Below are 15,285 nucleotides of genomic sequence, written 5' to 3'. Positions count from 1 at the left end.
AAATAAAATGTGCTTACAATTATTTAATAAAACATGTTTTGCAATTATTTGATGAAGTATTTTTCCTTCTAAAATGGCAAAATGAATCACAAAGAAGGTCCAAAAATTCGTGTGGAGAGCGTAATAAAATACATTTTTATTTAAAAGCACCATCTCCTATAAGTTTAGACTCTACTATTCTGAAATACATTGAGAGAAATAACACTATCAAATATTGCCTAAAAAAGTAATATATTCATTCACACCCAATTTTATACAATTAAAGAACCTGTATTTTTCTGTTATACAAATTTGGATACGAGAGATTTTAAGGAGATCTTAAGGAGAAGGTTGGCAAAAAACATAATGTGTCCTTCAAATACAATTTTATTTTTTAGAACAAAAATTAAAAAAAAACAGCTGCTGAATAATATCACCACTCATTTTGAATATATTTCAGTGAATGAAATTTTTACTATAACAATCACAGACATACCACACTATATAATATGATGCATGTAAAGCATTCAACCTAGTGATGCTCCCATAATCTCTAAACTCCAATGTGTCTTATTGCTATTAAGAAATTTACTATACCGACATTTCTCCATAAAAGTCCAAAATTGACTTGCATAATACTAAGTAATACATAGAATGAAATATTTTTTTCTAATAGCAAAAGAGCACTGAACTAGGAATAAGAAATGCCTACACTAAATTCTTAATTCTACTATTTACCCATTATGACTTAGATAAATCATTTAACTTTATAACTTTTCACTTTTTCTCTGTAAAATATAGATAAAAACAATTTTTAAAAATATTTAACAAAGATTCTGTTAATTATGGGTATAACATTCCCCTGTAAACTGTATACTGCTATACAACCTAACAGCTCTTTTCTAAAAAATCATCCTTATTATTTTATTCTCTGGAATGCACGTACCATAAATGGAAGAATAAAACTTTTATTTATAGTATCTTCAATTTCTACATGCCAGAAACTTAATATGCATTATATTTTTTATCTTTATATCATTAAAAATCATATTTTGAAACATATTTTTGCTTCCCATCTTTTGTATTAAGAAAAAAATAACTAAAGCTCAGAAATATTAAACTGCATGTTCAATCTCTTAAGCTAAAAAGAGCCAATCACATGCAAACTCATGTCGATCTCCTTCGGAACAAATGAAATTTTCTCAAATAGATACCAAATCCCTAATCATTATTGATTTTTTAAAAAATGGGGCAATATATTAGAATGAATGCTATATTCACCTTGTGCTCTAGTCACTCAGTGTGCCTGGGTCTCCATTGTCAAGTGTGTCAAGTGTTGTGCTGATCACTCTGGGAATGACAATAATGACAATGTATCATGTTGCTCCCAATTGTCCTAGATGCCAGTATTTGAGAAATGCCAGTCCTTGAGGAAATTCTCTTGGAGGCATCTTGAGATTTTAAAAACTCACTCAAACAAAAAGAAACTGATTTATTTACCCTATCCCCAGCTTTGTGTGCTTTAGAAGTAAATGTAGAGAGAGTTACTTTTGAATTTCATAGAACTTTTAGATCACATCTGGGTGACGTGGTTGTGTGAACTTAGCGACCAATAAAGAGCTTAACAAGATTCATTGGAAGAAAGCTCAGCTGCAACTGTCAGATTCAAGACACTTGGGGATTTAGGACACTATGTTTATATACTACTGCCTAGCCACTACTGCCTAGTAATCTGAAATACAGTCTAAAAAGAATTTTGCCACAAGGATAAAAAAGACTTGTTCTCTAGACTCCAACAAATGTACATAGTTATGACCCTACAGAAAGAGGTATATGTAAGTTCTCTTTCTTTACCAGAATAAAGTTATCCCTGATAAAAATTCATTGTGCAGAAGATATAATGAATATCTATTAATTTATTCCAAGAGAGTCTGTTCTCTTTCTCTTTTCTCTAACTTTGGTCTTTTCTCTACTTTCTAACCTTTACCCGTTTGGCTTAATTTCAAAGAGTTTCTACTTGTTTCTGGTTTTTTAAATGATTCACCTATTTTACATCACCTTACCTAAATTGTAAACTTTAATGTCTTATGTACTGGGAATATATCCAGAGTAGTGTAAAGCTAATGGTAATTATTCTAATTTTAGATAATAAACAAATAAATTACTATTGTTAAGGGAGGGCTGTAGGCAGGGATATGATTTTGCAAGGTAAATTTGTCTAGATCCCAGTTCCAATTTGTCGGGGAGAAAGAGCTTCCCTACCACCAAAAAGCAATTCTCGGACACCAGCAGGATGTCTAAGAATTCAACTAAATTCTGATACTATCTACCCAGAGATAGTCAGATCCCACAGGCTAAGAGCTCAGTCATACAAGACTGCCTCCCTACCCATACAACTTCAGATACCAGTCACAAGCCCAGGTTATGACCTGTACTTCTGACCCACTGGTTATAAATTAGAGGTTCCCATGACTTCTTCCTCAACTTTAATTAATTTGCTAGAGCAGCTCACAGAACTCAGAGAAAGATGTAACTTACTGGATCACCAGTTTATATAAAGGGATATATCTCAGGAACAGCCAGATGGAAAACATTCATAGGACATGGTAAGGTGAAAGGGCACGGAGCTTCCATGTTCTCTCTGTGTGCACCACTGTCCCAGCACCTCCACGGGTTCATCTATCCATAAGCTCTTTGAACCCAATCCTTTTCAGTTTTAAGATTTTATTACATAGGCATGGTTGATTAAATAATTGGCTGTTGGCAATTGATTCAACCTCCAGTCCCTTTTCCTTCCCCAGAGGTGAAGGGATAACATGGAAAGTTCCAACCCTCAACACATGGTTGATTCTCCTGGCAATCAGCCTCCATCCTTAAGTGCTTTCCAAGGGTCACCTCGTTAACATTAAAAAAAAAAAAAAAAAACACCTATATTGCTCTCATTACTTAGGAAATTCCAAGGGTTTTAGCAGCTCTGTGCCAGCAATGGGGAGAAAGATAAAATATATATTTCCTATTATAAATCACAGTATCACAAAAGTTAGAGAATAAACCAGAGAACATAACTGATGGGATGATGAAGTACCAAAATATGAATAATTCTTTGAAAATGCTTTATTCATGTTAAAAAATCAGAGAGAAAATCAGCACATTTATCTGGGATTGGAATGACATCTGGCCAGTACTCCTCACTGTAGTGTCACTTAACCTACCACGGGAAAAGAACAACAACAAAAAATGTTGAAACCCTAAATAACATACACAATGAAAAAACTTGAAGAAAATATGACCTAGTGTAAGGCCAATATAGCATGATTTTAAAAAATAGGCAAGTAGTAGCTCCTTTTGTCTCACCATTTGAAAGTTAGAACTGGAAATTTGTAAATTCTGCACTTCCATTATTTCTTCTGTTTCAAAATACAAAACTTGTGAAAATCAAAATAATGTCAATAATGCTACTAGTAATGTACTTGATTCCCACTGTAGCCTCAAATATTCACATCTATTTCTTCATTCATTTATTTATAGACTATACATCTTAGAAAACAACTTGGCTTGAATTATCTTTAAATGTGATAGTCTTAAGCAAAGCAAAATCAGTGAGTGTAAAGACAAGAAAAGCTCTGCTAAAAGTGAAATTTACGGGTTAAATAATTTCACCTCTAAGAATTTAAAGGTAACAGCAATCAAAATCAGATGTGAAGGTAAAAAAGAGTAATATTTCCTCAATATAATTACCCACATAGCATTATAAAAATGTTTGAATCAATTGTTGGATATCCACAGAATAAAATGGTATCAACATTTAAATTGTGTTTTTATAAAATATATCATGATTTTAGAAAATATCCATGAGATAGAATCATAAAAAATATGAAGCTATGTGCTAATAAAACTTACGTGTAATTGTGTTTCTAGAAAAATATATGGAAATGCATCAAAATTATTATAACAGATGTTTTTGATGTGGGACCATTAGTACGTATTCATTTTTAATAACTTCTTGGTGTTTCACAAATTTTATTTCATAATCCTGTGTTTTATAATCGAATAACAGCATTGTTGAATGCCATTGTTAGTCCACAAAATTTTAAAAAAAGCAAGCACGTTAGTATGCAGTTTCATGTGAGACAAATTATTGTAAAATGTAAGAAATTAGTGGAATAATTTCAAAAAGTTTTCCCTGACACATTAGTCCTTTGACTATAAGAAAAAATATAGGGTAATATTGTTGAATAAAGTGAAAGCAATCATAGTTAAAGTAGGCACAGTATCTTTTGAGAGATAGAAAATTTAGAAAGAAAATAAGCAAAGAAGAAAAAAACATAAAACAAGATGTCAGTTTAAAATCACTCAAATTTGTGATGATGATAAAGTTAAAGTTATTAAATTCTCCAATTAAAAGAAAATGAGTCTTTTAAACCAAAGTAACAGCTGGGTAAAAAATAAATGAAAGTAATGATAAAGATTTATCAGATACATGCAAACCTAACAAAACCTGGAATACAATAATTTGACTCATTATGTCAAAATATACAATTTAAAAGTTAAAAGAAGTAAAATTTTATTAAAGCTATGAACAAGGAAGCAGTAAGATGGTGAAATAAATTTAAAGAGCATAGAAATTGTCAAAAATGCTAAGTTAGGTCCAAAACCAGTTAATTTTCTATGACACAATTAAAATATATATATATGTATGTATGTATACATAGACACACTATATAAGCTTTATATATAATATATATTAATATATAAATATATAATATAAAATATATTTTATATATAGTTTTTTTTTTATTTTTTCTTTACAACCTACCAATTAACCAAGCATTTCTCATGCTTAGTATCCAATGTAAGAGTAAAGTTAAAAATAGTTTTGTGGGTTTTTTTCAAAGGGCACATGCACCGCGATGTTTATAGCAGCACTATCAGCAGTAGCCAAATCATGGAAAGAACCCAAATGTCCATCGACTGCTGAATGGATAAAGAAGAGGTGACTATATGTCTATATATATATATACTCAGCCACCAAATAATGAAATCTTGATATTAGCAACATGGATGGAAGTAGAGTGTATTATGTTAAGTGAAATAAGTCAGTCAGAAAAAGACAAATATCATATGATTTCACTCGTATGTGGAATTTAAGAAACAAAACAGATGAACAGAGGGGAAGGGAAGGAAAAGCAAAATAAGATAAAAACAGAGTAGGAGGCAAACCAGCAGAGACTCTTAACTATGGAGAGGGTTTCTGAGGGTTGCTGGAGGGGAGAAGGGTGGGGGGATGGGGTAATTGGGTGATGGGCATTAAGGAGGGCACTTGCTGGGATGAACACCTGCTGTTGAATGTAAGTGATGAATCACTAAATTCTACTCCTGAAACCAATACTATAGCATATGTTAACTAACTTGAATTTAAATAAATTTAAAAAAGACCTACTCTATTAGCAACTTTCAAATATGCAATACAGTGTTATTAATTATAGTCACCATGCTATACCCTACATGCCTATGACATTTATTTTATAACTGAAAGTTTGTACCTTTTGACCCTTTTACCCATTTTGCCATTCCATCCACCCCCACCCGCAACCTTTGGCAACCACAAATCTGTTCTCTGCAACTATGAGCTTGTTTTGTTTTGTTTTGTCTAATAGTTATATTCTAATAAAAAATTAAATAGTCATTGGCAGGTCTGTTAAACAACATCTGGGCTTGACCTCTAATAAATATGCTCCCCCACTTCACCTTATTTTCAAGTCTGGGAAAATTCTTAATTACAAAGTAAAGACCATGAAATAAATTCAATAGAGCAAAATCTATTAGAACTATGAAAATGGGTAAATACAGTTTTAGTAGGCTACATATTTGAGTTGTCCTCAAGAAATTAAGTAGATAATTAGACTAAGATAATTTTAAAAGTTCAATAAATACTATTTTATGTATATGTATAAATTTACACATATATAAATTGAAATATATGTATATATCAATAGTATTAATCATTCAATAGTATCAATAGTATTAATACATTATGTATGCACCTATATACATATATAAACCCCACACATATATTAATACATGATTTTTATCCTAGAGTGAAAAATAATCATCTTGTAAAATAATATTTGATTTTCTTTTAAAGAGTTTCCTGGAAGTAAAGCATGGGTAGCTCATGATTGTTCTTTTCAATCGTGCTGCTTACTTAAGAATTAAGGAATATTTATTACATTTCTGGCAATATTTCTTTGAAGTTTTAATTTTCTACTATTGTTATAATTTGCTATTTCCAATTTTAGTTTTTAAATTATATACATGCTCATGGTTACAAATCTGAGTCATGAGGAAATGATTTTAATGAAAGCAGTTGCTTTTTATTTCACTGCTCCTTATGTACGATCAGGCTTCCCAGAACAATATCATTTTACTAATTTTGTTTTAATTCATTTGGGCATCAATTCATAAAATAAATGCATATATTTTGTGATTTATCCACCACATTAGAATTCTCACTCTGATCAATGTGGATTTAGCTCATATAATCACTCATCACCACAAGGACTTCTCTCCATCTCTATGTTCCTTACCTCTACTGTTACATTCATAACTTTAAATTTCATTCTCTATCATTGTGTTGTGGTGGTTTTCTATTATCTATAAAGAGAATCCTTTAGCTTGATTACTAGAGGTGTTAAGGATTTTTCTTAGAATGTCTCAATTTTTTTTATCCTTAGATTATTGGACTTTAGTGAATGTGGGATGCTGTTTGTTGTATATTCCCATAATCCTGCCTTTGATTGTTGTGGTGAGGACTCTGGGCAGTGAATAGGATCTTACTGATCTCTTCAATGGTCATTTTGAAAATAACAAGACAGTTAATTTTTCATTTGGTGAGATTTTTATACTGATTTTACACTACCCAAAGGTGCTGACAATTTGCAGCACATGCTGTCAGCAACAAAGACAAACGATTCAGGAATGGCACAAATACAGCATAATCCCTCAAGGTAAATGCTCATAAAATTCTAGGGGCATTTTTGTAAACTGCCTTGTATATTGCTAAAGTTGTGGCTATTATGCCTCTCTTCTGTAACTCTTATCTTTGATGCTTCACGTATAGGTTGATTGGATAAGTTGAAATCCATCAAAAATATGTATATATTTTTAAATTATGTAAATATAATTCACTGCAGAGACACAATGTGGCAGACAAATTCTAGGATGGCTTCTCATGATGCCTGATTCCTGATGTCAACTACAATCCCCTCCCCTTGAGCGTAGGCAAAATCTGTGACTTGTATCAAACTAGTAGAACATAGCAAAGTTCATGGGATGTCTTCCCATGATTGTGTTTTATTACGTAACTTCATCTTGCTAGTAGAGTCTTCTAAGGACTCACTTTTGCTGGCTTGCTGAAGTGACCATGGCCAGAAACTGTGGGCAGCCTTTCTGAGCCAAAAATGTCCATAGGAACTGAGAGTAACCTTCAGCCACTAGCTAGCAAGAATCCAGGAACCTCAGTCCTACAACTGCAAGTTGCATTGCACATTCTGTATAAAGTGAATTTTTTCATTCATTCATCTTGATCAGCACTGAACAGAACCATTCAATTTGGAAGTTTCACATTTCACAAAATCCCTTCTGTTATTTCCATGGTAATAGAACAAAATGGACCCCCAAAATATATCCACATCCTTGGATATAATCCTTGGAATAACTTTATACTGTGTATCAGGTAATGTCTTAAGAAGGGGGTAGTTCTTGGCCTCATGGAGTTTATATCTTAGTGCCAGCAACAGATTAACAGATATTTGGTGAATATTTAAATAAATATTTATTGGGCAGTTAATAAAAATGACAAAAGAAAAGCAGATGAAAGGGTAGAAAAGTGTTTATTTTAGACAGGTGTTAAGAGAGGCCTCTATGAGTATCAGACTTGAAGCAAAGACTTGAACATAGGGAGAGAGGAAATTTTAATGATATCTGGTATAAGATTGTTCCAAATTGAAAGATCACCAATGGAACATCTGTAGGAGCCTACCTTGTTTTGTATATTATGCAAACGAAAGAAGCCAATTTGAGACAAAATAAGTAGGGAAGACAGTTGTAGGAAAGATGGAGAGACAGGTGTGGTTTTTATTTTAGATGTCTTGAGAAGCCATCACACTTAGAGTAGGTTTCCGAGCAGAGGTGTGACAAAAAATTACTTTTGCTTAGAAGGGATGACTGTTACGGACAGTAATTGTGTTCCCCCCAGTTCATATGTTGAGGTCTTGAACCTCAGTACCCCAGAATGTGACTGTATAGGAGAGCCTTTAAAGAGATAATCAAGGTAAAATGAGGTCATATGCATGGTCCTTAATACAACATGACTGGTGTCCTTATAAGAAGAGGAAATTTGGACATACTGAGAGACACCTAGGATGCATACACACACAGGAAAGACCATGTGAGGATGTAGAGAGAAGGTGGCCGTCTGCAAGCCAAAGAGAGAAGCCTCAGGTGAATGTAATCCTGCTGACACCTTGATCTGGGGCCTCTAGCTTCCAGAATTGTGACATTTGTGAGATAATAAATTTCTGTTGTGTAAGCCACCTAGCACATGGTATTTTGTTATGGAAGTGGTAGCAAACTAATACAATGCCTCTGGTTAATATGTGGAAAACATATACTAGCATGGTAAGTTCCGAAGTAGTACAGGAGTGAGATATTGGTGACATGGGCTAGAGAGTGAGTGAAAAATGTGAGAGGTTTTAGAGCCATCAGGATTCCTTGACAAAGCGGATGTGGGATATGAGATAAATTAAGGCTTTAAGGAAAGGATACTCCAAGGGTTTTGCCCATTGCTATGTTTCATTATTATTTCATGTTGAAATTAAGATTATTTTTCTGGTCTAAAATATGTTTTAACAAGCAGTAGCCTTGTTCATTTGTTTGTTTTTTAAGAAATATCTTTCACTAATGGAAATTTGCCTTACACGTTATACATTAAAATAGGAGCCAAATAACTTAATAATAGATTTAATTAATCTCACCTCTTCATGGTGAAGTTATTAGACAGCCTAGTTGGAAATATATTCACTGAGTGACAGTATGGCAAGGCTCTTTTCAGTTTTGAAAAGTTTGGATGAATTCCAGAGATCAATGTAGAAATTAATTGCTTACAGTTTCTGGCACAAGTCTTCTCATCAGCACTGATTTTTTGAACAGCCATCATAACAGGGCACTGCTTGCCAAGGTAAGGAGCCTGACAGTTTTGCAATTAGAAAGGACTAGGGGTTGATCTGTTGGTCTTAGGAAGAGATATGCACAGTGTACAAATTGCATGCAAAGGCAAATTAACCAGACTGTTTTAAAAAGAATTGTTTAACATTCTATCATTTAATTTCTCTATCATTCATTTCATCTCTCCCACTAGGGACAGACTTGAAAATAATTAGACATAAATATTTCTGAGCTTAGCTATTTTTTGTATGTGTTCTCACAATATTGTACTTCGAATTTAATCATTCTAGAAATTATGGAAAATTGATTTTTATGAAAATAAAGCAGCTGGTGACATAAATCATGTTTACAAAATTGAGTCATTTATAACACCTAGGGCATTGCATGTGGTGAACTTTAACTCAAAGTGATAATAGAAGACATCACCCTACCCTCTGCAGGTTTTAAGAAAAATGTTCTGTGCTATGAAGGAATACAGAAAGATGGTTTGTGTATTATAAATTAGATTTAAATTATTTATGAAATGTTAACTTTACTACCTCATTATTTATTGCATATGAACTTTCAATGTATTCACCACTAATCCTGATTATACAGCTAAATAACTTTTGTGATATATAAATATTATTTCCCAAATAGCTGTATTTATTTAATTGTCACACACATTCTCATACACACAAGCACACTCCAAATTTCAGTCTTTACTCTGATATGTTCATCTTTATTTTTCTGTCACTCGGGTTAATTTTTATTTTGAAACACCTATCAATTAGGAGAAAGTTAATTTTAGTTAATCTGCTACTTACCTCCTTTTGTGAGGGTTAAGTGAAAATTCTGGGAGGACATTATACTACCAAGTAGTAGGAAGCATATGCAGTCCTCACATCATTTGTCTATATACACATCAACCAATTCATTGACATGTATCGTTTATGTTTGTCTCTACTTTGTCAGTGTTGTGGGCATGTTCTTTACCATTGTCTGTAAAGGCACTTGGGTCCAGTAGCTCTCTCTGCTCATCTCATGCTATAGTTAAGAGTCAGTCTGATACTTTTAAGTCCCACTGAGATAAGAAAATCTGTGAAGCTTTTTGCAGCTTAAAGTGACTAGGTTCATGATTGCTATTTTTTTTTTTTTTTTTAAGTCTTGCTGAATGCCTATAGAAAGGAGGGCACAAAGCTCCCTTCCTTCAATTCACAGGATACAGGCCCTTCTTTGGAACAGGTTGCTCTATTTCCTCCTTCTTTTGCCTTTACCCAGGAGACTATTTTGTAGTCTTCAAAGGAAGTCTACATACTATGGATCCCTTATTATAACCTCTGAATATCTATCACATATTCTGCCTATGAACAGAGTCTTTCAAAATTGCTTGAGTTCTTAGAAACCAAAATATATTTAAAAACTTTTTATTTTTAAAATTGTTTTTGGTTACATCCCTCCCCTGGGAAAATGAGCACTTAAAAGTCCTAAGTGCCTGGATGAAAATTGGGCAGAAACGTATGAAAAGTAAAATGAAAAAAAAAAAAAAAGACCATAAATTACTATCACTGAAAAAATTATAAACATATGTTTGCAATGCAGATTATGCTCATCTTGTAAAACTTTCAATGGTGTTTTGGTTAACATTATTTTTAATATATTCAGAATATATAATATGTAAAGGAGATTCTGTTTTCTTGATTTTAGGTGTGGATCCTTAGCTGAAAACAATCAATAACCGGTGTCAAGTTGTTCTGCAACCTGAAGCGAGGGAAAGAATCACCTCTGAAGAATAAGCTAAACAGATATTGAAGGGAACTCTCAGAAATAGCCTATCACTACTTCCATGCTTTTTTTTTCTTAAAGATTTTATTCATTTATTTGACAGAGAGAGAGAGAGCACAAGCAGTGGGGAGAGGCAGAAGGAAAAGGAGAAGGAGGCTCCCCCACTGAGCAGGGAGCCTGACACGGGGCTCGATCCCAGGACCCTGGGATCATGACGTGAGCCAAAGGCAGCCACTTAACAGACTGAGCCACCCAGGCGCCCCTACTTCCATGCTTTATAAGTAAATCTATGCCTGAAGAGATTAAACAAGGTTGTTTGTAAATATGCATAAATGTATATACTTATATTCATGTAGATTTAGATAGAGATGAATTCTTTGTATAGCCAAGGAAGGTTTTGATTGTGTGTGCTCTGTATTTTCTCTCCCTTCTCATACCAAACCCAAGAGGTATGAGAGGAAGTGCTTCTGTCCATATCAAGTCAATTGAGAGACTTCAAAATAATCACTGGGAGAGCTGGCCATGTGTCCACTGAAGTCCAAAGGACATCTGACTCTATTGGTCAACTCTAAGGTAAGCAATGGTTACCAGAGTTGCTACTATTTAGCAGCAGAGCATGGATAGCTGGCATTTCCAGAAACAGACTGGGTAAGGATGCCTGTAGTTCTCCTGTGAACCTTGCATAAGGACTCAGACAGGGCCATCTCTAATAGATATACTGGAGGGGCTAGGATACACAGATGTTGGTACCATTATCCAAGGGGCTGTAGAAAAAATGCCCAGAGAAGACATTACTCACTTGATAAAGTGAACTAGTGAGAGATGCCCAATAATGGAATTCTCTAGAGAACCCACCATCTAGAGAAAATAGCCAGAAATTCTGAATCTATAATATATAGCTTGCTACATTTTCCAATTACATGTAAAATTCCCAGTCATATGAAATCCTTCCTTGTGTCTTCATTGCACTCTTGCAATCGCCCTTAATTTACTGAAGGGACAAAACAGCAAATAAGAAGGAAAGATGTACAGCAAAAAAGTGAGAGAACAACCATATGTATATGGGATTTAATCCAGAGGGAGCTATTAAAAGGACAATAGATGAAATGAAAATGTTTACCTTATATTATGGAGTCTAGTTTATTTGAAATACTTTAAATATAAATATATATATATATTTATTTAAATACTTTTTGTATATATAAATGCTGTAATACTTCATGGACTCTTATAGAGTCTGATTTATTCAAAACCCTTCAAAAATATGTATTATAAATGCATGATACTATTTGCTTCTACTATTAAACATATGTTCCCTGGGACACCTGGGTAGCACAGTCAGTTAAGCATCTGACTCTTGGTTTTAGCTCAGGTCGTGAGATCGAGCCCCATGTTGGGCTCTGCGCTCAGCCCAGAGTCTGCTTAGGACTCTCTGCCCCTCCCCTCCCCTCCCCTCTCTCTCTCTCAATAAATAAATAAATCTTTAACACAAACACATGTTACCTTTATACAACTTTATATTATAGACTTAAATTTAAAAAAAATTAAAGTTACCTGTGTATCTGTCTCCTCTTTTCTCTAGATTATTTGGGCAAAAGGGGAATTAATAATTTCACAGGGCAGTTCTAGGATACAACTGCTCTTTTGTGTCATATGTGTCTCTACTGCATTCACTCTACTATTATCATGGCCGGAAAGATCAGATTGTATTATCCTTCCCAGTGCCGGCCTTACCACCACAACTTAAGCAGAGGATTGATGACGATAGGTTGGTCACTGCTTTGTGCTATTGTTCTCCCAATACCATCATTCAAGGCTTTCTTGGGTATACCAGATTTTACTGAATAATTAAGGCAACGGATCAGTTTTATTATACAAGAGGACAAAGGACCTAAAGTAAACATAACATATTTCTTTTCTTTAAGATTTTTTTTATTTGACAGAGAGAGACACAGCGAGAGAGGGAACACAAGCAGGGGGAGTGGAGAAGGAGAAGCAGGCTTCCCGCGGAGCAGGGAGCGGGATGCGGGGCTCGATCCCAGGACCCTGAGATCATGATCTGAGCCAAAGGCAGACGCTTAATGACTGAGCGACCCAGGTGCCCCAAACATAACATATTTCTAATATTAATGAAAAGTTAGCTGACAACCTCTCTCAAAGAAATTTCATAATTTCTAGCTTGCTAGTCATAGCCTAGTCTCTCTCTCCTTTTGATTTGCATCTATTCTCTATTCTTTGTGTATTTGTACTCCAAAAACATTGTTCATGTATACAGAAATTTATCTTTGTCCTTTTGTCCCCCCCCCCCCATACCCTTTGTCAAATTGCATCCTCAGGTCTGTATTCCCAGGCAGCTTAATTTCATTTTCATGAATCAAAAAAAAAAAAAAAAAAAAAAAAAGTCCTAGGTATATACACATGCATTTCTATATTTATAACTTTAATAAAGATACAAGTATCAAGTAGACAATCATTTTTCATTTCTTTTATATCAAAGCATTTCTCTTTTTTATATTGTATTAAATCTCACCTTCTTTTACTTTTACCAGCAGCAGTTATCTTATATACAGCAGAAATTAAAATTAATGTAGATAAATATTTTTAAACGATCTCTAGCAATCCTAACAGTATAAAGTGTCCATTATAGTATTGGTTAGAATGCTCACATGAAACAGATGGTGATCTCAAATGGTACAAATGAAGAGAGTTTAATGAAACACTATCTACAGAGGTGAAGACAAGGTTAAGGAAAACAGCAAGGGATGGTGAATCGCTACAGCCCTAGCAATAGCAATCCACCACTCGCACCCTTAGGGCTGGTAGGGAATGCGGAACTAGTGGTTATCACATCTGATTGCTGCAGCTATTAAAAAAAAAAAAAAAGTGGTGAGCAACCACTGCCAAAGTGCAGCCAAACAGATTAAAGTGAGCCGGTATAATAAATGACCTTACTTCTTTCTCCAACTGTCCTTGAACCCCTTCTAGGGCTGCCCATTGGGCAATTATCCTGGATGATGAAGATCAAAAGGCTTTGTCAGTTGTTAGCACTTAGAAGACAGTTGGTCAATGTTTGTAGCAGGATAGAGTACATGGAAGAATGGACCTGGAGGTAAAAATGGAAAATAATTTGAACAACCTACCTCTTTTTCCCATTAACATCAACTCAGATGCTTTGACTGGATGAAAGACTCAGGTAAGTTAACAGAGCAAAAGAAATGATGAAACCAAATAAAAAATGGTTGTTTTTATGTAGCTGACCATTATCCCTTACACCATTTATTCCATGTTCCCCTTACCTTCTATAGGCATATGCACTGGTTGGGAAATTTTTATGTAGAGAGTTAACTTGACACAAATCTTCATCCCATGGGACACAAGTTCTCCATGCTTCCGTCCTTACCAGGCTGACCACCATTACTGAGTACGGGGGAAGTAGGAGGAACTTAAGAGCAATTTAGTTTGTAATATAGTGATATAGTTGTTCTTGACACTATTGGGGAGAAGCCACTTAATTTTCCCTTAACAATCAGGATGAATCACCTCGGTCAGCACATTAATGCCTCTCTGTTAGTTCAGTAGCAGAAACATCAAGTAAGAAGTAGACATTCTTAATTTTCAGTTTAAAAGATACATAACTATATTTCCCAGCGAAAGCATTCCTTCTATAGAGCGTGTTAGGAGACCTAAACATAATGAGCCCAAGATCACAGAAATAGAACGCAAAAATTTTTAAGTGGGTTAACAGAGTAATAAGGGGGGTGGGTTAGTGGCATTCTTGACCACTCCCAACCGTGGATCCCAGGGCTTTGCTCTCTTTCTGTGGAGGACATCACACTGAATATCGGGTCATGGATTTAAAGCCAGAGTGATTATATTTCCCAGTTTACACCAGGCAGTACCAGTTCAAAACTTTTGTCTCATCATCATATTGCGTAGTTTCCCCTTTCCCTCTGAAAAATGTTCTGGTTTACACAGTAAGTTAAACAGTTACATTTTACAGGCACATGATGCACAGCTCCCTATACTTGTAGGGAATTCTTTTTGTCTACGGGCATCACAGCAAATTCTGCAATAAGCCATTTAAAAATTTTACCAGGTCAGCTGCTCCTGGATGATAGAGTACATTAAGACAAATGAATTCTTGTCTTTTCCCACAGCCCCACTTTTTAGTGTTTATATTAATTCCCTGGTTGAGGGCTATGCTTTCAAGACACCAAGGCAATGACTAAAACATTACTACCAAAAGTGCACCTTGTACCTTAGTGCTAATTGCCAAACTACCCATTACCAGACCAGGACTAGATTTAATTCAGAAAG

The 15,285-nt window shown here is 34.5% G+C and overlaps 1 long non-coding RNA gene across 1 annotated transcript in view; it reads right to left on the bottom strand.

Annotated features, from left to right (window-relative positions):
• Positions 1 to 14,041, bottom strand: part of LOC118522453 (uncharacterized) — a 71,104-nt gene extending 57,063 nt beyond the window's left edge. Inside the window, exon 1 of the long non-coding RNA XR_004910632.2 lies at positions 13,921 to 14,041. This is a non-coding gene — a long non-coding RNA (uncharacterized LOC118522453). The remainder of the gene's footprint in view (positions 1 to 13,920) is intronic.
• Between the last annotated feature and the right edge of the window lie 1,244 nt (positions 14,042 to 15,285).

Source organism: Halichoerus grypus, chromosome 3 (assembly GCF_964656455.1).
Source record: "Halichoerus grypus chromosome 3, mHalGry1.hap1.1, whole genome shotgun sequence".
Classification (NCBI taxonomy): Eukaryota; Metazoa; Chordata; class Mammalia; order Carnivora; family Phocidae; genus Halichoerus; species Halichoerus grypus.
This window is presented reverse-complemented; position numbering and strand designations above follow the sequence as displayed.